At 41.8% G+C, this 25,803-nt stretch overlaps 1 pseudogene; it reads left to right on the top strand.

The window, feature by feature from the left end:
• The window catches only part of LOC137643805 (delta(3,5)-Delta(2,4)-dienoyl-CoA isomerase, mitochondrial-like), a 49,155-nt pseudogene extending 29,016 nt beyond the window's left edge, over nucleotides 1-20,139 (top strand).
• The last annotated feature ends 5,664 nt before the right edge of the window (nucleotides 20,140-25,803 follow it).

The following is a 25,803-nucleotide window of genomic DNA, read 5'->3' as shown; positions in this document are numbered from 1 at the left end:
CGACAGAAATCTACGGTCGGGATACGCCAGCGATCGCTATACAGGTGGGGGTGTACACAACAGCGCCATCTGTGAGCAGGTACTCAAGTACTTCTTGTCAACAAGAACTCAATTTTTCCTCTGTCGTGTCTCCGGCTAGACCTACTTGGATACGCTGTTGATTCTGGAGTTATTGTTCACGATTTGGTGATGTATTTGCTCTAGAGTTTAGCCTTCGCTATTCAGGAAGCTTTATCTTTAGCTTAGCAAGCTTTTGGAATTAATTTGAATTAATTATGGTGACGAAGAGAGTATGGACTCTCTTTCACTTTTAAATGGCCGACCCTTCCCTTAGACGGAAGTGTTGGTGTCGAAGAGAGTATAGACTCTCTTTCACTTTTTATTTTATATCTCTCCGCCATTTATAGGCCTCTTCGATTAACTTTCCTTTTATTATAAACTTAAAAAAATTATTTTTTTTATGTTTGTTTATATGCGACCTTTCCTAATAGTAGGCGGTCCTTACTTGGAACCGAAGTTAATTAACATTGAGCTCGTCATATCGTTTTTCCTGTTAAGAATTTATGCTATTTTAATTTTAATGTTTTTGAAAGAATTTCTTTGATAAGTCTCGTACTGTTTTCAAAGTTGAACTAACGTTTTGTTTAGTCTCCGCAGTTGTTGACGTTCAGAACGTTCAACTTGCGCTCTATCGTTACGATAGAGAGAGAGTATTTCAACGGTTTCACGTTGCAGTAAGAGTAAAGCGATTCTAGCGTTTCGTTCATTCTTTCTTAGCTTAAATGGTTTTAATTCTAATAAAGGAACTTTTTATTTGGGAAACCTTTCAGTTTTTTTTCCTTTAACAAATAATATGTTTTAACGATATATATAATTGGGCTCATCTCTCAGGTTCTAAGTCAAGAGAGAGAGAGAGAGAGATAGAGACGGAGGGAGAGAGAGGAGGATAAACGTTTCGTTCAAGCGGGGTAACGTTGTTCTCGTTTTTTGCTCTTCTCCCTAGTCGATAGAGGGGAAGAAGGTAAAACGTTTCTAGAGTTTTATTCTTGTTCCCAGGCTTTATGCGGTGAGAGATTTTAAACGTAGTTTATTTGATCTAGTGTTTAGTCTCTTTTCCAGCCACTGAATTCTTTATCTTTCATTATGTTTTTCTGTTACATTGTAATACTGTTTTCGCAATTACTACCTTTTAATGAAGGATAGGATTGCGTGTTTCAGGTACAAACCACTTAAAGTTTCGAGTTCAGTGAAGTAAGTGCAAACAGAAAATCAAAAGTGATAAAGTGATATGCGCAAAGTGTTACAGTGTTGCGTTCGAGGGTTCGTCTCTTCGTGCCAGTTGTTCACCTAGTCCGATACCTCTTACAAGCTCCCAAGCCCAGGGGAGAAGTAATGTCGAAGGACTTATGGGTTCCTCAGGCCTTGATCGACGAACAGACGTTTCCCTCCGTGGTTTCGGGTGTATCTACACACGTTGCCGACGTGATCACCCCACCCACACAAAGACGAGAGAGCCCATTTATTCCTCGTCTGCGGAAGAGGTTTCTCGCAGAAACCATGGACCAAATCTTGCAGCTTTTAAGTGCAAGTCGGTCCCTTCCGCGCAAGTCCAACGGCCTAGGTGTAGCCACTGGGTCAGTTCGGACTCGCTGCAGTACGACAACTGCACACCTCCTAAGAGAGGCTAGGTGGTACCGCAACAGGCAGTAACTCCGTCTGTTGCCGCACCAGCTGTTTTAGACCCTCAGTCACAACGGACAGTAGCTCCGTTTGTTGTTGTCTTTCATAGACCCTAGTGGTCCATGCTGCAGACTATACAGTCTCAGCTTGCTCCTTCATGCAGGAGTATCATGCTGGAAGGTTGACAATGCAGCCTGTTAACCTACAACCCGCCGAGGTTGTGCGCTCAGCAGATACTGCGGCTGCCTGCTCCCACCCTCCACCTGTGAGAGCTCCACCACCGATGCGCAGTCCACCCTGCCAGACGCATGTTCTTGCTGCACCATCTGCTAACATGCGTGAGCTACCGCATCAGCAGTGGGAAGGTTCTGTAGAGCTGCCGGGTTCCAGCACTATGCGGCATTCTCCGCAGCCCATGCAGCATGCTCTGCATACCTTACAGCATGCTCTGCATACCTTACAGCATGCTCTGCATACCTTACAGCATGCTCTGCATACCTTACAGCATGCTCTGCATACCTTACAGCATGCTCTGCATACCTTACAGCATGCTCTGCATACCTTACAGCATGCTCTGCATACCTTACAGCATGCTCTGCATACCATACCGCATGCTCCTCAACCCACCGCAGCCCCTCCCACGCACCAGCACTCTGCTTTTGTTGTTGCCAGCTCCCACACTCCGACTGCGGAGAAGGTTGACGATGCACCCTTGGGCCTACACCTCCCACGGTTGTGCGCCCGGCATGGCTTCCTGCTCTCACACTCTTGTTGTGAGAGCTCCTCCACCCATGCACAGTCAACCCTGCCAGATGTATGATGACTCCCACACACAGAGCACTCCGTTGCCGTGCGGGAGCTACCACAAGCTGCCGTGTTTTGACACGGTGTGTCAGCCTCCGCAACACACTGTGGTTACCGCCACTCGCCAGCAGCAAACTAGTCAGGCAGGAGTTGAGGCTTCCCCACACAACTTTGGTTGTTGCCAACTCACAAACTGTCATGCAGTTACATGACGTTGCCTTCTGGTCTGCTACTTATACACCAGTGCTGTATGTCCTCACGCTCCTGTTGTGGTTGACAGTTCAGTTTTTGACAGTTCACAGACTGTCAAGCAGTTTCATAACGTTGCCTTCTGGTCTGCTGCTTTTGCACCAGTGAAACCCTCACTGAGAGAACTTAGCTTTTCTCAGATATGGTTCCTGTAGATGAGAAAGTGCTGTTCTCCCTCCTTCTGATATTCCCTTGAGGACTCTGTCATTTGGAGAGGAGCCTTAAGCTGCTTAGCCTCCTATGGACTTTTATTTAAGCATAACATGCTTCCAGGGAGGGTAAATGGTTCCGCTTCAGTCGCTAACCCCGTCTGTTGCCACACCTGCTCCCATAGACCTTGGGCTTGGTTGCAAGACATGCAGTCCAAGCTTAGTCCTTGATAGAGGATTTTTTACGGACGCTGAGGTATCCTACTCACGTCCGCCAGTTGAGATGGTTCCTCCACCGGTGCGACCCAGTGTGGGTTGACAGTCGCACGTTGATGTTATGCTACTCTCGGAGGTGGTTGTGGACGTTCAGTGTGTCACTGGGAAGACGTTCAACAACCAGCAGAGTTGTCTTGTTTTGACGCAGTGCGGCAACCTCAGCAACCCGATAAGGGGTTGTCGGTACTACCCAGACAGTTAGACAGTTTCGGGTTGTCGCTGTTCTTCCTCGCTTCCTCATGGTTGACAGTTCACAGACTGTGCAGCAGTACCATGATCTTGTGTCCGGCTCCGTCACGCATCCACCAGTGCGACCGGATTCAGCGAGTCAGACGTTGCCCACTCCGTTGCCGTTTCCTCATCAGTTTCGGATGAGGAACCCTCTGATGAGGACATGGCTGAACAAGAAGATCAATCCCCAGCCCTGCTATCCATCCAGAAGATGCTGAAGAAGGAATACAGCCCTGTCAGGCTGTGGATGAGTCTGGTTAGGACACTGTCATCCGTGGTGCATTTGGTGTCACTTGGAAGACTACACCTCCGTCCTCTTCGGTTTCATCTAGCTCTTCACTGGAAAAGGACAAGACGCTAGAAGCGGTCTCGATCCCGGTTTCCGGAAGATAAGTCTGGTCTAACCTGAGGAAAGGACTTTATCAACCTTTTATAGGGTCTTCCCCTGACTGTTCAGACTCCCAACCACGTTCTCTTCTCAGACGCATCGGACGTAGGCTGGGGTGCGACCTTAGGCGGTAGGGAATGCTCGGGATTATGGAACTCGCGTCAAAGGTCAATGCATTTTAACTGCAAGAAGCTTCTGGCAGTAAGTCTGACCTGGAAAAGCTTCAGGTCTCTCCTTCAAGACGAAGTCATGGAGGTCAACACGGACAACTCCCTGCTTTGATGTTCATCTCCTAGCAAGGAGGGACCTACTCTCTGACATGGTGCGAGTTCGCTAGTGACCTCCTCTCCTGTTCAACAGGTCTAGACTTTTCACTAGTAACAAATTTCTTCCAAGGCAACTTGAATGTCTTAGCAGTTTGTCTCAGTAGGAAGGGACAATAATTCCAACATATTGGACCCTCCACAGAGATGTATGCAAGAGACTTTGGGTCACTGGGGCCATCCAACCATAGATCTCTTCGCAACCTCGATGTCCAAGAGGCTCTCAACAGACCCAGCAGTGGTTCTTTTAGATGCCTTTCTACTAGATTAGTCTCATCTAGATCTTTATGCATTCCCTCCGTTCTAGTTTGTCAACAAAGTACTGCAGAAGTTCGCCTCTCTCGTTGGGACAAAGTTGACACTAGTTGCTTCCCTCTGGCCCGCGAGAGAATAACTTACCGAGGTACTTCGATGGCTAGTAGACGTTCCCAGAACTCTTCCCCTAAGGGTGGACCTGCTACGTCTGCCACGCGTAGAAGGTACTCCAAGGCCTCCACGCTCTTCGTCTCACTGCCTTCAGAGTATCGAAAGACTCTCGAGAACTAGAGGTTTTTCGAAGGTGGCAACCAGAGCGATTGTTAGAGCAAGGAGAACATCCACCCTTAGAGTCTACCAATCGAAGTGGGGAATCTTCCTAAACTGGTGCAAGTCAGTATCCGTATCCTCGACCAGTACCTCTGTAACTCAAATAGCTGACTTCCTCTTATATCTGAGAAAAGAGCGATCTCTTTCAGCTCCCACTTTCAAGGGTTACAGAAGCATGTTGGCATCAGTCTTCCGTCACAGAGGCTTAGATCTTGTTAACAATAAAGATCTACAGGACCTCCTTAAGTCTTTTGAGACCACGAAGGAGCGTCGTTTGGTTACACCTGGTTGGAATTTAGACGTGGTTCTAAGATTCCTTATGTTAGACAGGTTCGAACCACTTCAATCAGCCTCCCTGAAAGATCTCACCTTTAAGACTCTTTTTCTGATATGCTTTACCAGCTAAAAGAGTCAGTGAGATTCATGCCTTCAGCAAGAACATCGGATTTTCATCCGAAACGGCTACATGTTCTACATCTTGGTTTTCTAGCCAAACACGAGCTGCCTTCTCGGCCTTGACCAATATCGTTCGTTATTCCAAACTTATCGATATGGTTGGAAAGGAACTAGAAAGAGTATTATGTCCTGTAGAGCTCTTAAGTTCTTTTTTTTTAAAAACCTTTATGAGGCCCGTCTGAAGCTTTATGGTGTTCAGTTAAGAATTCATCTTTGCCTATGTCGGAGAATTCTTTATCCTATTATTTTCAGACTTAATACGAGAAGCTCATTCCCTCCTGAATGAGGAAGACCAAGCTTGGCTGAAGGTAAGGACACACGAAATTAGAGCTATCACAACTTCCGTGACCTTTTAATAAAATAGATCTCTGCAAAATATTTTCGACGCAACCTTTTGGAAAAGCTAATCAGCGTTCGCGTCTTTTATCTTAAGAATGTCCAGTCTCTTTACGAGAACTGCTACACTCTGGGACCATTCGTAGCAACGAGTGCAGTAGTGGTGGGGGCTCCACCACTACAATTCCCTAATTCCAGAACCTTTTTAATCTTTCTCTTGAAATATTTCTGGGTTGTCCGGAAGGCTAAGAAGCCTTCCGCATCCTGGTTGATTTGGCGGGTGGTCAAATTCTTTCTTGAGAAGCGCCTAGATTAGAGGTTGTGATGAGGTCCTTTAGTATGGGTTGCAGCCCTTAATACTTCAGCACCTAGGAGTCGCTCAGCATCCTAAGAGGATCGCTAGGCTCAGTAAGGAAGACGTACTTAAAAAGGCAGAGTAATGGTTCAAGTCGACTTCCTTACCAGGTACTTATTTATTTTATGTTTGTTATTTTGAATAACGGCTAAAATAAGATACGGGATACTTAGCTTCTTTGTTAACATGTATGCTGGTCTCCACCCACCACCCTGGGTGTGAATCAGCTACATGATCATCGGGTAAGATTAATATTGAAAAATGTTATTTTCATTAGTAAAATAAATTTTTGAATATACTTACCCGATGATCATGAATTTAAGGACCCGCCCTTCCTCCCCATAGAGAACCAGTGGACCGAGGAGAAAATTGAGTTCTTGTTGACAAGAAGTACTTGAGTACCTGCTCACAGATGGCGCTGTTGTGTACACCCCCACCTGTATAGCGATCGCTGGTGTATCCCGACCGTAGATTTCTGTCGGGCAACAGAGTTGACAGCTACATGATCATCGGGTAAGTATATTCAAAAATTTATTTTACTAATGAAAATAACATTTTAATTACAGAGGGAATGTAATTGAGGAACCCTGTGTGCAACTGCACCCTCACAAGCTGAAGGCTTTACCTTCCCCGCTTGCCAGTAGCAAAATGTCATATTAATTTGTTCTCTCTGTTGGGAAGGTGCTGAAACTACTGTACAATATAGTGGCTCTGATTCCTTAGCTTATCATATGATCTGGAGTTGAATGGATAAAGCTTTGACTGGCTACTTTAGTTTTCTCAAAGTTTTTCATTTTCAGTTCATTCTCCAGTTTATTTGATACTTATTAAACGTAGCTTTGTTCCTCTGCGACATACAAACCCTTGTCCTTTAATTAGGGAGATTGTTTCGGTGCAAGTTGGAATCGGTCATTGAAGTTGGGTCTATCCAACTGGCCAGGTGGTGGGCTGGGAAGTTGCTCTCCTTCTCCAGTTAAAGAAGACTCACTTTAGCTTCAGCCGCTGTTGTGTCCAAATGTACAAAACATCTTCCAAAACTTCTAATCCTTTCTCTTTGTAGTATGATGGATGAAAACGAAATGGAAGCAGGGACTTAGTGTTTGACAAGGGAAGGATAGACGCTGCAACTGCTTCGTGTCGAAGCCGGTTGTAGATCTTCACTCCCTCTTTGCCTTTTGTAGCAGGCATGCCGTTCACAGGCATCCCCGTGTTCTGAATGTCGATTGGAAAAGTATTATAAAGGTAGCATTTTAAGAAATATCTCAAATCCTTATGAAAATGATATTACCTGTTGCCAAGTTCTAAGGGTTGAGTCAAGAGTCCAATGACACTTGGCTATTGACCAAGGTTTATAGTCTTCGTAATATCTTTTTCTCCACATAATTATGTGAAAAACATTTCTTCAAGCTTCAGATCAGAGCATAAAACCTGTGTTGGGATCCAAGATGATGGACTCTGGTCTAAAGCATTGTTGGTCATGCCAATATCAATTTGAATTTTTTCACAGAAAGTGTGATCACTTTTCTAGTGGTAATGCAAAGGAACGTTAACTGGGTTTTACTCTCAAGTCAAATCCAATAACCAGGATCTCTGTGTTTCTTTGTCACTTTCTGAGCACTTCAAGATCTGGAAAAACCATTTCATTTCAGGTCAACTGTTTTACAGTACCTTTAAGGGAATTAATTTTGAAGGGGAAAGTGCCAAGCCACAAACCATCGAGGGAAAATACCAGAGCAGATGGAGCCATTTTCATTTGATAATCCTTCAAAAGTTGCAGTTTCAAAGTTGATGAATATTAATGCTAAAGCTAACTGGATTTCTGGTACATTATTGCTTTTATTTATAAATTGGAGTATAACGGTAAATTACACTATCTTTCATTAACTTCAGCGTGTGAATTTTTCCTATTATCTATCAGTTTGTCAATCCCCACGCCAGACCACTTAGGAGTCCCTCTGATTCGTTTTGTGTTCCACAGGAATGGAATGCCTTCTGGAATTCCATAGAAATTGCTTCAGAGAAATCTCCCTATGACTAGCACAACACCCTGGGCATAAAATGGTAAACTTTCACACCATTGCAGTTTGTAGTATTGTGTTACAGAAGAAAAAATTACATTGGGATGATAGGATGATAAAAGGAAATGAATATGTACAGTACATGAAATGAAAATTAATTTGTCATCATAGACTTTACAAAGTTTTTTCCAGTCAAATACAGGAAATAGAATCAACATACAGTACTCATGTACCTAATCACTGGACCTTCAGACTCAATTCTCTATTCTAAACGTGACAGAGTACATCAAATAGTTCCTCTAACAGAGTCTTTTCCTCACGTGACCTGCCCTTTATCTCGGCCTTCAAGTATCGGTTCCAAAAAATTAATATACCAAAAAAAAAAAAGATTTTAAAATAAAAAAAACTTCTGTACTTATAGATTTTCTATGCTTCTTCCGAGTCTCAAAATTCTGTCTCTGAACACGATGGAATTCAGTGATTTGCTGGTGAGCAGTATCGATCTTTCTCGGCAATAGAAATAAGCTAAGACGGCTACTCTCCAGATTAAGACTGGGTGACTTTAACTGGTTGATAACCTCGCAGAGAAACTTGTACTTGCAAGTTAACTATGATCTCTGATGTCGACTCGGAAGAAAACGATTAAAGCCCTGAGAAGTCAGAAGTTGGTTTAGGAGGTAGCTCTGTTCGAGAAGACCCAAAAGGAGCTGTCATGACCATATTAGGTAAACCAGACTGCTCCACTTCAACCTCAAGATCTGACCTGTGTTTCAGGCTTCCATTGGAATGCTGGAAAGGGTCAGAATTCTAAGGAAGCTCAGGAGTGGAAGACAATTCCTTATCCGCAGATTCATTCTGATTTAAAGTGAGATGAGTTCTCCACTCTAAGGCGAGGTTGTAGTAGAGGCAAGTAAAAAACTGAACCTTTGGATGTAGTCCAAGGGAGACTAAATTCACATGAAACGGAACTCTTGGGCAACCGTCGATCCTCAAAATAAGGCTGTAAAAAACCGGAGAAGCCATAATCTGGATGAGTGGACACTGCTAAGTCAGAAAGAGGGCTTTCTACACTAGTAGGTCTAGATAAGTCTGCTGGAAATCTTGGAACCATTAGAAGGTTGTTCCAACAGCAAAATACTGGATGCTTCCCAAAATTCCAAACTTGCTTGGTAGGAAAAACATCTTCCTCCTGGAAAGAGGAGGTTAAGAAACAAGGTGCTGGAACTTCTGGCTTAGGAAAGTGAACCACCAATTTAAGAGTCCAGATTTTGGTGTGTCACCCATTTCAGTGGAACTGATCTCCCACAGTTGGAGGACCATAAAATCCTGAACTATTTCCAGCTTTAATATAGGGGTTTCATTAAAATCTTCAGGTGGATATAAACAAGCATTCAATGTCCTCTTTCACTCATAAGTCTTAACTGATTTGAGGATGGGCTTGGGCTTAGTAAGACTTCTTGTAGGACTATAACTTTTCCTATGCCTATGGGATTTGTTAGGATCTTGAGTCAAAAGATATGATGCAACTACAGCAGCCACACCAAACTGGTTACCATGACAAATGGAGTCAGAACTATCCGAGATATCAGACGGAGTTGGGCTAGTGTCAACAATCCCTCAACTATCCGGAGTCTCTGTTGCCGGATACAAGAGAAAGGGCCTCCAGAGATAGAGATAGTGTTCTTGGCCCATTACTTTTCATACTATATACACATGACATGTGGTTTGGCCTAGAAAATAAGCTTGTTGCATATGCAGATGATGCTACTCTCTTTGCATCAATTCCATCCCCTGAATGTAGACCTGGGGTTGGTGAATCCCTTAATAGAGATTTAGCTAAAATTAGTGCATGGTGCAAGTTATGGGGTATGAAGTTGAATCCTAACAAAACTCAAAGTATGATTGTAAGTAGGTCAAGGACGGTGGCTCCTCAACATCCGGATCTCAGTATTGATGATGTTTCTTTAAATTTGTATGACTCTTTCAAAATTTTAGGTGTGATTCTTGACAGCAAATTTACTTTTGAGAAACATATAAGGTCTGTGTCTTCTTCAATTGCACAAAAAATTGGCTTATTGAGAAAGTCTTTTAAGATATTTGGTGATCAATCTATTCTGAAGAAGTGTTTTAATTCTTTTATTCTACCTTGTTTTGAGTATTGTTCTCCTGTCTGGTCTTCAGCTGCTGATTCTCATCTTAATTTGTTGGACAGAAACTTACGGTCTATTAAATTTCTTATTCCTGATCTAGATATTAATCTCTGGCACCGTCGTTCAATTAGTTCCTTATGCATGTTGCATAAGATTTTTCATAACTCTGACCATCCTTTACATTCAGATCTCCCTGGACAATTCTATCCTGTTCGTAATACTAGGCTGGCAGTTAATTCTAATAGCCAGGCCTTTTCCATCATAAGACTCAATACTACGCAGTACTCTAGAAGTTTTATTCCAGCTGTTACCAAGTTGTGGAATGATCTTCCCAATCGGGTTGTTGAATCAGTAGAACTTCAAAAGTTCAAAGTTGGAGCAAATGCTTTTTTGTTGACCAGGCGGACATGAGTCTTTTTTTATAGTTTATTTATGACATATTTGTTTTTGACGTTGTTAATAGTTTAAATATGACATATCTGTTATGACGTTGTTACTTTTTTTAGAATGATTTACTGTTAATTTGTTCTCTTCAGTTATTTATTTCCTTATTTCCTTTCCTCACTGGGCTATTTTTCCCTATTGGAGCCCCTGGGCTTATAGCATCTTGCTTTTCCAATTAGGGTTGTAGCTTGGATAGTAATAATAATAATAATAATAATAATAATCTCTAACCATGCTTTTAGTGATATGGGGAGCCCTTACTAGTTCACCATCGGTCAGTTCCTTATGCTCATAGGTGATCTTATTCTCTTGTAGCTTAGTAACACGGAATACCATCTCAAACCTAGGGGTGATCTTATTCTTCAGAAGGTGTCTCAACAAGTGCACCTTCTGAAGAATCTGAGGAACCCTCCTTAAACGGTTTGTACCAAGGATGTCCTTCAGCCCATGGCTCTCTCGTTGCTGCTGAAAGCAATTTGATGCTATCAACATTGTGAGCAGCCTTCAGTATGTTTTCAGCTGGAGTACAGCCAATCTTAGATTGATGGGAATGGTTGTAGCTGAGAACGGCTCTGGATAAATACCAGTCCCATTTACGAGATTCCCCAGAAATCACCCTCAGTAACTTGACAACAGTACGATTTAGTCATTCCACTGTTCCATTACTAGAGGCTTTATATGGAGTTGATTTCACTTGTACAACATTGTACTGCTCCAACAACTAAATAAATTCTTGGGAAATAAACTCAGGGCTGTTGTCAGTCAATATCTGGACTGGAACATGCAAAATAACCAGAAAAACTCAATCTTCATGTGCTTGGCATATCATGCTGCTCCTCATATTCCCTTATGGGTACTACCGTCACAGTGGTCGACTACCATCAGACACCCAATAAAACCAGTACTAGTTGGGAGACTCACAAGGTCCATAGTGACCAATTCAAAAAGAGAAGAGGTCACTATTTTCAAAGTTGGCGGCGGCAACAACCTTCCGCGAGATCTTAAAATTCTGACATTTTCAACACGTTCAGTACATATCCCTGATTACACTAATCGAGGATTTGTGCCAAACGCGTTGACGGAGCATTGCAATCATTTTACCTATTCCCTAGTGAGCATTTTGCAGGTGTGTCTGCAATCAGGTCTATCAGGAAATTGAAGTTGACTCCAGGTACTGCTGAGCTATTTGGGCTCTTGTTTCACTAGCAGACTCTGGTGCACCTCCAGGTCAGACCAACATCTATATATGGCAGATAATGAGCGTGGAACCTGAGATGCAGGAACTCTGGGGTAGATCATTTTAATGACAGATTGGATTTGTCAATAATCTGTTTAGATCTTAACCACCTGACTAAAGGACAGAAGAGCATTCCCCAACACTACATGGTCAGGTTCAGGGTCAGTCACCTTCATGACAGTGGTCTCGGTATGCAGCGGTGAGACTGTACCTTGAGGGAAATTTGAAGAACAGTACTGTGGTCCTACACCAACTGTTCTTGGGGCGAATCCAGGATCAGGTAGACTGCGTCCAGCAGATTTCTGGCAAAGGCAAAACAAAAGTTAATGTCTCTGGCAGCTATCACTGCATAACCAAACAGTGGATGTTTCCACACAAAGGGACACTTTACCTTTAAGTGAATGTAGCATAGAATGCTGGTACAGGCACCAGTCAACCCCTCTAACTGTTTTCCAGACAGTACATGATACTCTATGCCAAGCTGGCTGAGTATGGACTCCTTAACAAGGCAGCCTGTGCCCCTGTATCAACAAGGCCACAATATAAGATTTCCTGGTGTTGAAACACTTACAATTGAACTGACAAGGTGTCTTTTCAGTCGTGTACAGGATTACAGAACAATCCTCTGGTACCTCAGGATTAAGAGTGGTCAAGTCCTCAGCTTCAGGCGCACAAGCTTCCACCTCTGTCTTATGCCCCAGAATTACATCCGTTGGAGGAACGTAATTACAGCTTTCGATCAGAGGGTTAAAGTATACTCCAGAAAGACACTGAAGATGCATACACTGAGATTAGAATGATCCCAGATTTCCAGGTTCAGTAACTTAGAAGTGGCAAATAGCCTTAATCCGGTTCCTGCTACGCTTGTCCAGTTTGAAGCCTAGTCGACCGACGTCTTTCAGAAAATGCTGAACTAAGGCATCCCGGAGCTTGGCTCCCTTCAGCTGAGAGTCTGGTGCAACACCTGACCCTCCCATCCAGCGGTTCATGGTTAGCTCCAAAGATTATGAGAAAATCTGGACGACTTCGGACTCCCTTGTTATTGTGATTATTGCTTAGCAAAGCTACAACCTTAGTTGGAAAAGCAGAATGCTATAAGCCCAAGGGCTACAACAGGGAAAATAACCCAGTGAGGAAAGGAAATAAGGAAACATAGAAAAGTGCACCTGAGTGTACCCATAAGCAAGAGAATTCTAACCCTAGACAGTGAAGACCATGGTACAGAGGCTATGGCACCATCCAAGAATAGAGAACAATCGTTTGATCCCGGAGTGTCCTTCTCTTAAAAGAGTTGCTTATCAGATAAAGGGTCTCTTCTACCCTTATTAAGAGGAAAGTAACCATTGAACATTTACAGTGGAGGAGTTAACTGGCCCTGAGTAAAGAAGAATTGTTTGGTTATCTCAGTGTTATTAGGTGTATGAGGAAAGAAGAGAATGTGTAAAGAATAGGGAAGACTATTTGGCATATGTATAGACAAAGGAAAATTAAACCATAACAAGAGAGGGATCTAAAGTAGTACTATCTGGCCAGTCAAAGGACCCAATAACTCTGTAGTGGTAGTATCTCAACAGGTCACTGGTACCTGTAGTGTCAGTTTAGTAGGCAACTTGGAAATTGAAGATTCAATAACAGTCATGCAGTCAGTTGATTCAGGCCAGTAGGACAATCAGTCTCCTGTGGTGGCATTCTGATCACGCGGACAGTCATCGTGTCCTACACCTTTTGACGCAAAGGACCTTGGTTAGATTTCACCAGTCGTCTCTATCTTGAACTTTTAATTCAATACTTCTCCATTCATCATCTCATTTTAGCGCTTCATAGTCCTCATTCGTGTAGGCCTGGGTCTTCCAAATCTTCTAGTGCCTTGTGGAGGCCAGCTGAATGTTTGGTGAATTAATCTCTCTTGAGGAGTACAAAAAGCATGCCCAAACCATCTCCATCTAACCCTCATCATGATCTCATCCACATATGGCACTTAGGTAATCTCTTATAGTTTCATTTCTAATCCTGTCCTACCATTTAACTCCCAATATTCTTCTGAAGGCTTTGTTCTCAAATCTACAGTGTTTAACCAAAGTGTCGATGTTAGACGAATGTCCACTATCTTTAGGTCTCTTAGATACATCAGAGTATGGCAATCAGAATGGATCACGAAGACCTAGCAATAGAAGAAGGCCCTGAAGGTTTTCATTCCCCATCACAGAGCGGCCAACTCGTGCTCAATGGGAGAGTGATGGGTCTCGTAGTCAAGGAAGGTCATGAAGTCATAAGCTATCACCTAATGCTCTGTTGGATGCTCCAAAGATTCCCAGCACAGACAAACACCACACCCTCACCTGAAACGTCAACAAACAACTCCATGGGTTTAGCATCAGCAGAGTAGTCAGGGTACGACAACGTAATGTCCTCCTTGATCAGTTCCTTCAGGGGCTCAGAGATTCATTCCATCACTGCTGTCCATATCAGTTTCCTGGTCCCATGGGATTTCTGTCCTCCAGTCTTTGTGCATAATGGGTTGGCTATCTGTGAGCACGTCGGGATGAACTCCCGTTGGAATCCAGGAATCCTTGTAGCTCATGCACAGTAGTAGGATTAGGGAAGTCCTCCACTCTCTCAATGTATTCTGGTAGCTTACCCATGCCAGAACATTCAAGATATTTAACCTCTGCCTGAACCCGATTACACTTCCTGAGTTTTATTTTGAGCTTGGGCTTCTGGAGTAGCCAAAATTCATACTACCAGTTTCAGATGTTCCTCGAAAGACTCCTTGAGGATCAAGATGTTATCAATGTAAGCAATCATCTTGGTCTTCAGGAACTCCTGTAGAATACTCTGCATTTCTCTGTGGAACACTGCAGGTACATTCTTCAGTCCCAATGATGAACTTCTGAATTGCCAGTGTACAGAAGTGGCAGAGAAAGATTTGTACTTTTTCCTGTTTTCTACTAATGGTAACTGGTAGGAACCATGTACTAGGTCAAGGGTTGTGAAATACTTGAAATCAAAATACAGAATCTGCCAGGTTTGACCTCGGCTTCAGAGTCAATGAGAGCATCCACCGCTTTGGACGGAACCTCAGACAAGGTCACTGGGACAACCATGAGTGGGACAGGCATCAACTACGCCAGGTTAACCCTACGAATGGTTTACAGTACAGCCTAAGTTTCTGCCTCTTCCTTGTAAGAGTTAGTAGGAGAAGCTTTGGACAGTGTCAGAGACAGGTCATGACTGGCCAGTCCTGAAAGATTCATTGGATGCACAATGACCTATTCAAGTTGTGGGATAACTCCAGAAATCAAAATTTCCGAGGCTGCCACTGGATTACTAGATGTAAGCTTCCTAGCACTCACCCTCCTTCAATGTAGCCCCATTTTGTACACCGAAGGTCTGGTGTTTAACGCCCTATGGTACACCTCGTTACTAGTGGACTTCTTGGCCTTTGATATTTTACTTTTCTCAACTGTCCAAGAAAAAGTACTGGATTCACTCCCACTTCAACTCTCCCTGCTACTGGTCAAATCAGAGCAGGATAACCGGGTCAGGATAACCCTAATAGGTACTGCCCTCTACCTAGGAGTCTGGACAGCAGTTGTTTCCTTCCCAGGGCTGTGGGCAGTAGTCAACTTTTGGATGGGTGACCTATACTTAGGGCATCTGTTACCCATACTGCATGACATTGGTGTCTAGCTGAGCCACAGCATAAGCACAGGTCCAGGTATCTGCTTCACGTATTTACTGTGTGGCCTAGTTTCTCGCAGCAAGTGCAGTTCCTTCTCTGGAACTGAGGAGACAGGTCCTGGGTGTGCGATGGTAGCAGGAGCACTTCCTGAGGTGCAGGCTTTGGGATAGATCTAGGAGGTATGCATGGTTGGGCTTGCACAGGAGCAGGTGAACACTGGGAGGCAGCCATGGCAACCCCGTTGGCATACGAGCGGTGCAATGACTGTTCAACAAGACTAATGACTAATTTCTCTGGCTTCTGGCTCCACTGACAAGTTGCCTCATTGAGGACACCCAGCAGGTGTAGGACATCTTGGCAAGTGGCCTGATGATAGGCAGTGACATTGATGGTTTACATGTTGCTCATGAATGGCAGAGGCAAGGGGCACTGACAATGTCCTACCCCCTCTCTCCACCCAAGCTAGGGCCTGGCAATGGCTGGTGTAGGATTGCTCTAGCCAAGTCACCACTTCACTGGGGACAGTTTTGAGGAGCTTTCACCTCAGCCTCTTCCCATCTAGGTTATGCTGACTTGTATAAGGAGGCCAACTGCACAGCATAGATTTTCTGTAGTTCGTCCAAGTGGTGCTGCTGAAATGAGCTCTCCTCCCAGAATCACGTCTCTCTTAGGCTCCTCGGTACCAGTTGAGGAGGGGATCCTTCATTCACAGGTAGGTCTTAGTTAAAGACTACTTGATCTCCACCATCAGGTACCTTCCAGGCTCAGCAGGCCACTGACCAGAGCTTCTTGTAGTATACCTACTTGCACAGTAGGCCTCAAAATCCCTGAGGAATCGGGTGAAACTTTGGCCAGTTTCTGACCGGAAGACCCCATGCTTGGGGCTCTTCCAAGAGTCAAGGGCCTTGACCAAGTTAAACAGAGGGAGGTCTGACTGGAGGCATTCTCAACAGAGACGCTGTCAGCTGAACTGACACTGAAGCAGGAGCTAGAGTTGTCGCCAGAGAAATCACTACCGGAATCTTCCCTGTTCGACTCTTGGTTGAAGGCTTCATTACTTGTATGTCTGCAACCTTGGCATGTCGTCTACGTTTAGGAATGGCCCCGTTGGCAACATCTGTCTCTGCAGTAGCAGCTGGTACCATTTCAGGTCAGCCTGGCTCTGCCTGGACATCCAGGAACTGACTCCCTAACACACCTGTAGGAGTTTCTAGCAGACTGAGTGGATTAGTTGCCAGAAAACAGGTTTGTAGGGAAGAGGTCCACACCAAATAGGAAACTCCCAGAAACCTGGTACAGGTGGGATTGCTGTCATGAACCCTGGAGGAGGCTGGAGTTCAATCTGAACCCTCTCTAGTCATGGGCATTGCCAAATCTTTGACATTTGACCAAGTTGGCGACGTAGGAGGGGCACCGGTGGTCACTGTGGATGTGACCCCAGTGGCAACGAGACATTATGGCGACGACCCAAGATTCTCTTGCGCTGCCAGTCGGATCTACAGGGATCTGATGTCAGTAAACATGTCACTAACAATCAAATCTCTTCTAAGACTTCTCTTGGTCTTATGACCCTTGGCCGAAGACGAGGCCATACCCAAAGGTCGATCTTTCCTGGGTCTAGGCAAAAATAATTATGTAGTGGATAGTGGACTGCTGCTGGACATAACACGCTGACTGATTGCTCGGGACACTGACACCACTCCAGCTGCACTACGTTATTGGTCCTAGGAAATTCAAAGAAAAAATCAAAGTAATATCAACTCTGGGCACCAGCCCTTGATTTAGATTTGGGCAAGGCGACCCAACAAGCTATTTAAATCTACAGGTAAGATTTTCCTTATGTGCAAAGGTTATACTAGAAATCATACAGCTATTATCTCAGTAAAACGCACTGCTTCACACTGTCCAGAAAATCAAATTGAAAATGTTACAACTAACACTTACAACCATTCTTTGTAATGTCTGTCTATCTATCTATGGTACAGCTTTAATCGTGACATCACTGAAAATAGTAGACTATTTCAGAATCTCAACAAAGCCGGATCTAATTTGTCATGCCTGCCCCGCTATGTATATGGCATCTTACTGACAAAGACAAGTCAGTAGTCATGAGGTAACCAGATGCTGAAGTCTAAACTTTACACAACTTTTGGATGGAGTTAAGAGCCAACTGTGCATTTAACTGTCCCGAGAATCCATAGTGACACCAGTGATGAAGGATGCGGTGGCTCCCCTCAGTGTAAGGGAAATCGGAGGTCCTCTCAAGCAGAAGAAGGAGGTTGAGTCTGGTTGTCCCCAGTCTCCCTAATCAAAGGAGGGAGGTTTTTATGTCATGTAGGAATAAATAAAGACTTTCAAAGTGATTTGTATTTTTCATGGCAATACAAACTTGATGCTTTGATGCAGCTCTTTTCTCCTCAACCATCATCCCCTTAAGTCTTGGGTTGAAAGGTCAAATATGAGTCTTCTCTGACTGGAGAGGTGGCGGAGGTTCTCGCCCCGCACCCTCCTAGTTAGATTGAGGCCGATTATCCAACTTCAACGACCAGTTCTAACTCGTGCAGAAACAATCTCTTATTAAATTTCTTATTCCTTATCTAGATATTAATCTTTGGCACCGTCATTCAATTAGTTCATTATGCTGAATGTTGCATAAGATTTTTCATAACTTTGACCATCCTTTACATTCACTTCTCCCTGGACAATTCTATCCTGTTCGTAATACTAGGTATGCAGTTAATTCTAATAGCCAGGCCTTCTCCATCATGAGGCTCAATACTACACAGTATTCTAGAAGTTTTATTCCAGCCGTTACCAAGTTGTGGAATGATCTTCCTAATCGGGTAGTTGAATCAGTAGAACTTCAAAAGTTCAAAGTTGGAGCAAATGTTTTTATGTTGACCAGGCTGACATGAGTCTTTTTATAGTTTATATAGGACATATCTGTTTTGACGTTAATACTTTATATAGGACATATCTGTTTTGACGTTGTTACTGTTTTTAGAATGATTTATTGTTAATTTGCCCTCATCATTTATTTATTTCCTTTCCTCACTAGGCTATTTTTCCCTATTGGAGCCCTTGGGCTTATAGTAGCTTGCTTTTCCAACTAGGGTTGTAGCTTGGCTAGTAATAATAATAATAATAATAATTAAAGGACTCAGGTTTGTATGGCTCTGGAAAATAAAAATCACTTTTAAGATGAGTTCTATTTCTTTCATAGTTTTATCCTTTACTTCAAGTAATTTCTCTTTCCCACTTGGCTACTTTTCCCAAGTGTTCGCTGCGTCATGTCTTACAACAGTGAGTCATAATGTACCATGGAAAAAGACATGCTTCAGCCCTTCATTTATTAGCTATAGTGCAAAGGACAGCACAACAAAAATAGCTTTTTATGTATGATGATATGCAAAATTTATTCAACCTAGTTTATTCAAATTTAGGTACACAACACTATATAGTTCAAATATGATCTTGAAATTGGACTTTTTGGAATAAAGTGAATGATTTAAGAATGTTTATTTTTGTTGTATATTGTCATTGTCATTAGCAGCAGCCCAAGTTTGAAAAGAAATGAAATATAAAGTAAACACTGAAACAGAAGTTTGAAATGAAATAACCCATGCAATGAGATTTCTCAACCAATCAGAATTTTCGCAGCATGATGAGCGGTGCGCTGGACATGGCCGAGACGATCGCCAGCAAGTCCCCCGTTGCAGTGCAGAACACCAAGACGTCGCTCATCTATGCGCGGGATCATTCCGTGCAAGAAGGGCTTGATTATATGGTTAGTAATTTAGTTTGTTTGTTCCATGTGTAGAGTAAGAGATGTGTCAGTGCAAGATGGAACCAAGTCCTGATTGTTTTCTTTTCTTTTGCAGAAGCTTCTCAACATGACTATGCTGCAGAGTGAAGACCTGCGTATCGCTGCGATGGCTCAGATGAGCAGGGATAAGAAGAAGCCCTTATTCTCCCACCTCTAAGGTCCCCTTTTCCCCCTAAATTTGACAGGGAATGTGAACATCGAATTTTTTCGTTAGGGAGCTTTGGGTAATTGCTAGAAAACATGTTTTGATGTCTCCTCTTTTTATTTTGACACTAGTGTACGCAACCTGTCAAGTGACGACTATACATACGCACATAAATTCAACCCTTCCCACTCCGTCCCCCTCTCTTAACTACAACACGCTAGTTTTGGCAATTTGTAGATTTGTTTTCTTTACTGGTTGCCCATTAGCATGACACAAAGGAAATATATGTACTTTAAATATATAACCAGATACTTTCTTTTTATTATCAAGGGGAGATAGTGTCTTGTGGAACGAAATGTTATTCACAGCTACCATTGAATACAAGTCATTATTATTTTGATGCACTGGCTTCTCCAGTTTTGGTCTCAAACCATTGGTTGCTGATCGAAGAATCGAAACTGTTGATATTATTGCTTTTATTTCATATATGTCTTCTTCAAAAGTTTTGAATCTACTTGAATGGTGGCTGTATGACAAAGTGCATTGGTGTATTGAAGAAATTTTATTCTTTTCTTTTTTGTTAATAAGATTACTTTCCAAATTTGCAGAGATTTTATCAAATCAAACAGGTGTGTGTTTAATCTGTATAAATATTTCCATTTGATGATTGCTATAATTTCTTGTGTGATGTACAGCAATGTTTATTAAGAACAAAAACTGTTTTTGTGATGTATATATTTTGTAATATATTCTTAATGAACATCACAGGAATGTATATATTTTAGTACACATATCTGGCCTCAAACTTACTTCATTTAATCCTGGATTAGAAAATAGTAAATCCTTATGAAGTGTAAGACTTAACTTAGATTTGGTTGTATTGTCCCGCTACTGTTCCGTTCATAGTTGGCGGCATTACCTCAGGGGTCTTTGCATAGTCCGATGATTGTTGTTGTAATAAAATGATTCAAGATGACGTAATTTTATAGAACACATGAGTTACTGTTCATTTTTTTTTTTTATAGATAATTACAGTACTATTAGCAATGCTGGTGTGGCTGCCATTTGGCAGTAAGACAACTCAAAAAAATGTCTTTATATATTATTGTAGATTATTATCTAATTAACAATGTTAAGTTGCTCTTTGCACCTCAATCAATCTTTAAGCCAAAGGTGGAAGGTGATGTGCAAGGGCGTGGCAGGTAGGGGTGTCTGCTTCTGCCTCCCACTAGCTACTGCTCCTACTTTGTTAAAGACTCATTGGGCATTCTAACTCAATCTGAATACATACTCCCATTTAAAGGCCTCCTTATTTGTTTGTATGCTATTTGTGACAGGATAACCCCCCCCCCTTCCCTCCCTCTCCTCCTACCGACCAACCCCGCCCCCACTCCGTCGACTGCACGATGCCCCGCTGATGTTGATAGCATTCGTGTGGACCAAGATTTTGGATTATCGTTGAATATAATGTTATTTTTTATTGAAAATTCTTTTTAGAAAATAAGAACTTTTAAGAAAAAATCCTTTAATATAAATCTAACATTGATAAAACAAAAAGTTGATAAAACTGAATTAATAGCTTTTCATTGGGAATAATTTCCTATAAAATGCTTTATCTTTGTCATGTGTCACTGGTGGGTAAAGAGAGAAAAAAGTTCTTTTGCTAATTAAAAATTAATCTCTTTTCAGATGCCATCTATACACAGTGCAAACCCTTTGTCCTTTAAAATAGGTATCATTTATGCGACTTAGTTCTCGTGCCGTTATGGTTTGGGGATCATGCGCTTTTGGGGGTAGCAGCTTTAACTGTTCACCTTTCATCTCCTATGGAGATTTCTCACCTACCGGTATTTTCAGGGTTGGTCAAAAAGGTGAGACCAGTGCAACAGTGGCTGTTATTTGCACCAGTATTGGGTGATTGGTCCTTCTGGAATGAACGCCAATTTTTAGGTGTTTAAGGAAAAGGATATGCTGTCATGCAAAGTTATTCTCCTCCTTCTCTTCACTCCCTTCTGGTTTTGGTAATTATTCTCAGAAGTAGTCAAGGAAGGCCAATTACAAGAAGTCCCACAGGACTTTGAGCGATCTCTCCTCTTTTGGGTGGAGTGTATGGTTCCCACCCAGCGCCTGATCGCATGAAGATCAGGGCATCGGACTGTAGCTCTAGTCCAGCTGCCCTCTTAGGAGGGGAATGTTGTGTGAGCAGTGGAAAGGGATAATGGTTATAAGTACTGCTTCATCCACTGTGCCGTATCCCTCTGGTTTTCTGAAAGATGCGACATCTTAGTCTTCTTGGGTCTACCATGCCACCTTCACCTTCTTCCTCCAAAAGAGGTTGGATTTTGCTCCACCCCTTCTCTCCCGGGTTCAGTTCAGGAAGACTACCTTCGCCTCCTTTTATATTTGATGGCATACCTTGGACTCCTTTTGCATGTGCCTTGTGGCATCTGCTTTCAAATTAGGAATATCATTCCAAAATAGCTGAGTAAAACTTCTAGAATGCTGTTTTATTTTACCTTTTGATGAAGAAGTAATGGCTGTTAGAAGTGACTGCATACCTTATACTCTGTACAGGATACTACAGTCTGGGAAGATCAGAGTGGAATACTGTTAGCATTAGCAATTAATGGGATATCCTCAGTCATTCCCCGGGATGTTCTCTCAACATTATTTGTGGATGATCTCTCAATATCATTTGCTGGAACTAGAATGGCAATGGTTGAGAGAAAAATACAACTCTCTATTGACAAAATTATCCAGTGGGCCGATATGAATGGATATAAGTTCTCATTAAATAAAACTATAATTGTCCATTTTTATTGTATCCAGAGAGTACATCCAGACCCGGATATAGACATTAAAGGTCAACGGATACCATGTGCAAGTGAAGCTAAATTTTTAGGTTTGATATTTGAATCTAGGCTTGCATGGGTTTCTCACTTAAAAGCATTAAAAGCTAAATGTCTTGAGGCTCTGAATATCTTAAAAGTATTGTCCCATACATCATGGGGGCAGACCACAATACTATTTTAAAATTATACAAAGCCTTGATTTATTCCAAAATTAGTTATGGATGTGAAATATACTCTTCAGCCACCCCAAGCTGGTTGAAAATATTAGACTCGATACATCATGCTGGTATTAGATTGTCTACAGGAGCATTTAGAACCTCACCTATCCCAAGTCTCCTTGTTGATGCTGGAGAGTTACCTCTAGACCTTTATCGAATGTCTTCCATTATTCGGTATTGGTTTAGATTGCAAAGACTCCTTAAGTCTTTAGCCTTTCAGACTGCAAGCCTTGTAAGACACACATCATACAATTTACACAGAGCCATTTTTTTATATTAAAACAAACCATATGATGATACAACTTAATGTGATCTCAATTTACATAAAATATAAAAATTGAGTATTTCCCTTTAAACAGGCAATATATAATATTATTCCATAAGAAGGGTGCCTCATTAAAACAGTACAACAATATGCAATCTCATCATAGTTTATCATATTAAATAAAAAACTTACCTAGGTATGCCATATGGGTTCTTCACAGGGACGTTCTTCATGGCAGTAGCAGTAGCAATTTAAGAACATTTTCACCTGACTTGATATATATACTACTTCTACCAGAAGGAATTGTAATTAATACATTACCTTTTTGGGCTCAGGCCATGTCGTCCTGATGGAAGGTTCCTTCAGTAGCTTTTTCACTTCGCTCAAAATCCGTTTGAATGACTTTATACATGTCCGATGTACGTTTTGATGAAGATATGTAATTACCATTGAGTTTTTACACTTTTAAGTCAATCACAATTATGTTGATTCAAAATATATCTTTTTAATATCAGTTTCTAGGTACTTGCAAGTAGGTACTTTCACTTTATAACAATTGGGTAACTTTTTTCGAAAAATAATTAATTAGATACATTGTGAAGAATTTTCTTCACTCTTCTTCTTTTAATCGTATTTTTAGCTCTCTTTTACTAATACTATAGCTACCCCTTAAACATTCTCTCCTACATCTAGTTTTCTTTAACGAAACATAGGGAGGACTAATCTAAACTTGTTGACAGTGGCGCACGCCATGCTCGTGACGTCACAGCGTAGATACGCACAACAGATGGCCTTAGTGTAACCACGGCGTATGTTGGTTCTTTCCTTAAACTACATGGGTCGAGATTAAATTCATAAACTGCACATTTTATATAAATTCCAATACTGCTGAATTAATGCATCTTATATTTCTCAATACCAATTAAGGTTTGTTAATTTTAAGATGTATGCCTATCGCACCAGTCCATTGCTAATTAATCATTTTAAATATAAATTTTTAGCAAGCCAGAATAGGTAGGATTATTGTATATATAACCTCCCTCAGAGCAGCAAGATTTATCTGAGTATTTAGTACAAAATCCTGCCTCCTCTGCACTCCTTGCAACAACATGTTGCCCTGTCCTGAAGTCCCGATATGGCACCCCCAATGAAGTACCATGCGCATCAAGCTCTTCACCTGTCTGGAAAGGTGAAGCCAGGTGATCTCCTCGACCTTAGTGTCGAGCCCCATTCTACGAGAAGCTGCCCTAGCCTGCTGACCTGCCTGGTCATTGAACCTGAGCACTTCTGGCTCACCCCCCCCCCCCACACTCTCTCTCCCAAAACTCGACTCACAAAAGGTTGCTGCTGGTCGGAGAGATTGAAAAGAAGAGGACCCTGATGTACCTAGTTACAGCTACAGTGAGAATTCTTGGGGTGAGCCAGGCAAGAGTGCAGCGTGCCCATTAGTGCAACAACCAGGTCAACAGCTATCAAGGGCATAGGACTAATCTTAAAGGAGTGCAGGTACTACAACAATGGCCATTTAGTTTTCCCCCATTTTTTATTAGCTTAGACTAATTCTAACTTGATAGGGAACCTGGCTAATTACACTATTCGGACTGTGTGCGGTGGGATTGTGTGTATATATTTTTTTCTATACAATTTTTGCCTTTTGAGACTAACATAGTCTCTGGGTCACGTGGGCCACGTGCCAGACCCCATTTTGATTTTGATTGTTGCAGACCACGTGTCTAACTAACTAATTTTCATCATTTTGAATTGCATTTTTATGAATCCATTTTGTCTTTGTTAAGATGTCCGTTTTGTTTCAATGTAAATTTGTGAATAAATCAATATTAGGTTAATCAAACCTCCTTAGTATTTTTGCTCCCTCATTTATTTTAATGTGTGAAATGAATAGTTGATTACGGGACAAAATACCCAATATTTAAAGAGTAAGTCTATAGGTGGTAACAGCGAGGTACTTTGCATTAATATATTTGCTTCGAAGGTAAAGATCCTTATCTTTAAACTTTTAAACTACTTTACATCACTGCTCCCATTTTGGATTTTGTCTACCTTACATTAACGTAAAATAACTGTCCAGCATTTCATTGGGGTAGCTGGGACGGAGCCGGAACAGAGCCTAAGAATGAGATGACTATAGACCTGACAAAGCTAGAGTAGGCCATAAATTATTGTTAATCCTACGTGTGGAGTGCTTCGGCCTCTGGACAGTAAAATTTCCCCCTTTTGTATTTAAAGAGTGTTGGTTTGTGAATTGTGACAGTAAAGTATTAGCAGGGTGTTTGTGCCCCGAGAGTAAGTGCTCCTATCCTCCCCTGTTGAACTTTATGTAACTGTTATAAGGAGACTTTCCCGGACTAAGTTCCCACTCAGAACATAACCATCAAAAAATTCTCCACATACATATGGCTTAAACACAATTTAACAAATTTATTATACTTAAAATGTTTACTGTCATTTTTTATCAAACCTTTTATTAGGCCTAATACAGTAAATTGACAATGGTCTCATTGGTCCCTGCCATGTCCTGTTTAATATAGTTCGTCCCGGTGATCCCGGTCTGTCCCGTCTCTTGGTCCTGCGTTTTAGGGTAGGCTATCCCTTTTTAATGTACAATGTTATGTATTCCCAGTTCCATTTGATGTTCAGATAAGATGCATCAGACACCCTCAACCGAACTTAATTCCTTCATTTCAAAACTCCTCCATTCACTTAGTGTGAACTTTACAACAAACACATCAAAAAAGATAGTTACTGTACATTGTTCAACTGTTTCTATAACTCGTTGAAACTATTAGAAGGGTAATTAGATAACATCTCCCTTCATTTGAAAGGTAAATATTTGTAAACATACTTAAACAAACATAATACTTCCAAGTAGATGGGATAAAAAGTATGATAGAGTAGGCCTATGAAGAAATAATTATATTTTAATCCGACTATAATTGAAATACAAATACAGTAGTTATGTTTTATATATGGAGTATATAGCCAAACTATAAATCCTAGATTTTAAGATACTATCTACTTTCAATTTATTGTGTCAGATTTACTATTCTTAAGTAAATCTTACTCATTTAAGATACTATCTACTTAAATTTTATGGTGATAGTTTTACTATTCTA

The sequence above is a fragment of the Palaemon carinicauda genome, chromosome 7, assembly GCF_036898095.1.
Source record: "Palaemon carinicauda isolate YSFRI2023 chromosome 7, ASM3689809v2, whole genome shotgun sequence".
NCBI lineage: Eukaryota > Metazoa > Arthropoda > Malacostraca > Decapoda > Palaemonidae > Palaemon > Palaemon carinicauda.
The sequence above is the reverse complement of the archived record's forward strand: the minus strand, read 5'-3'. Positions and strand labels throughout refer to the sequence as shown.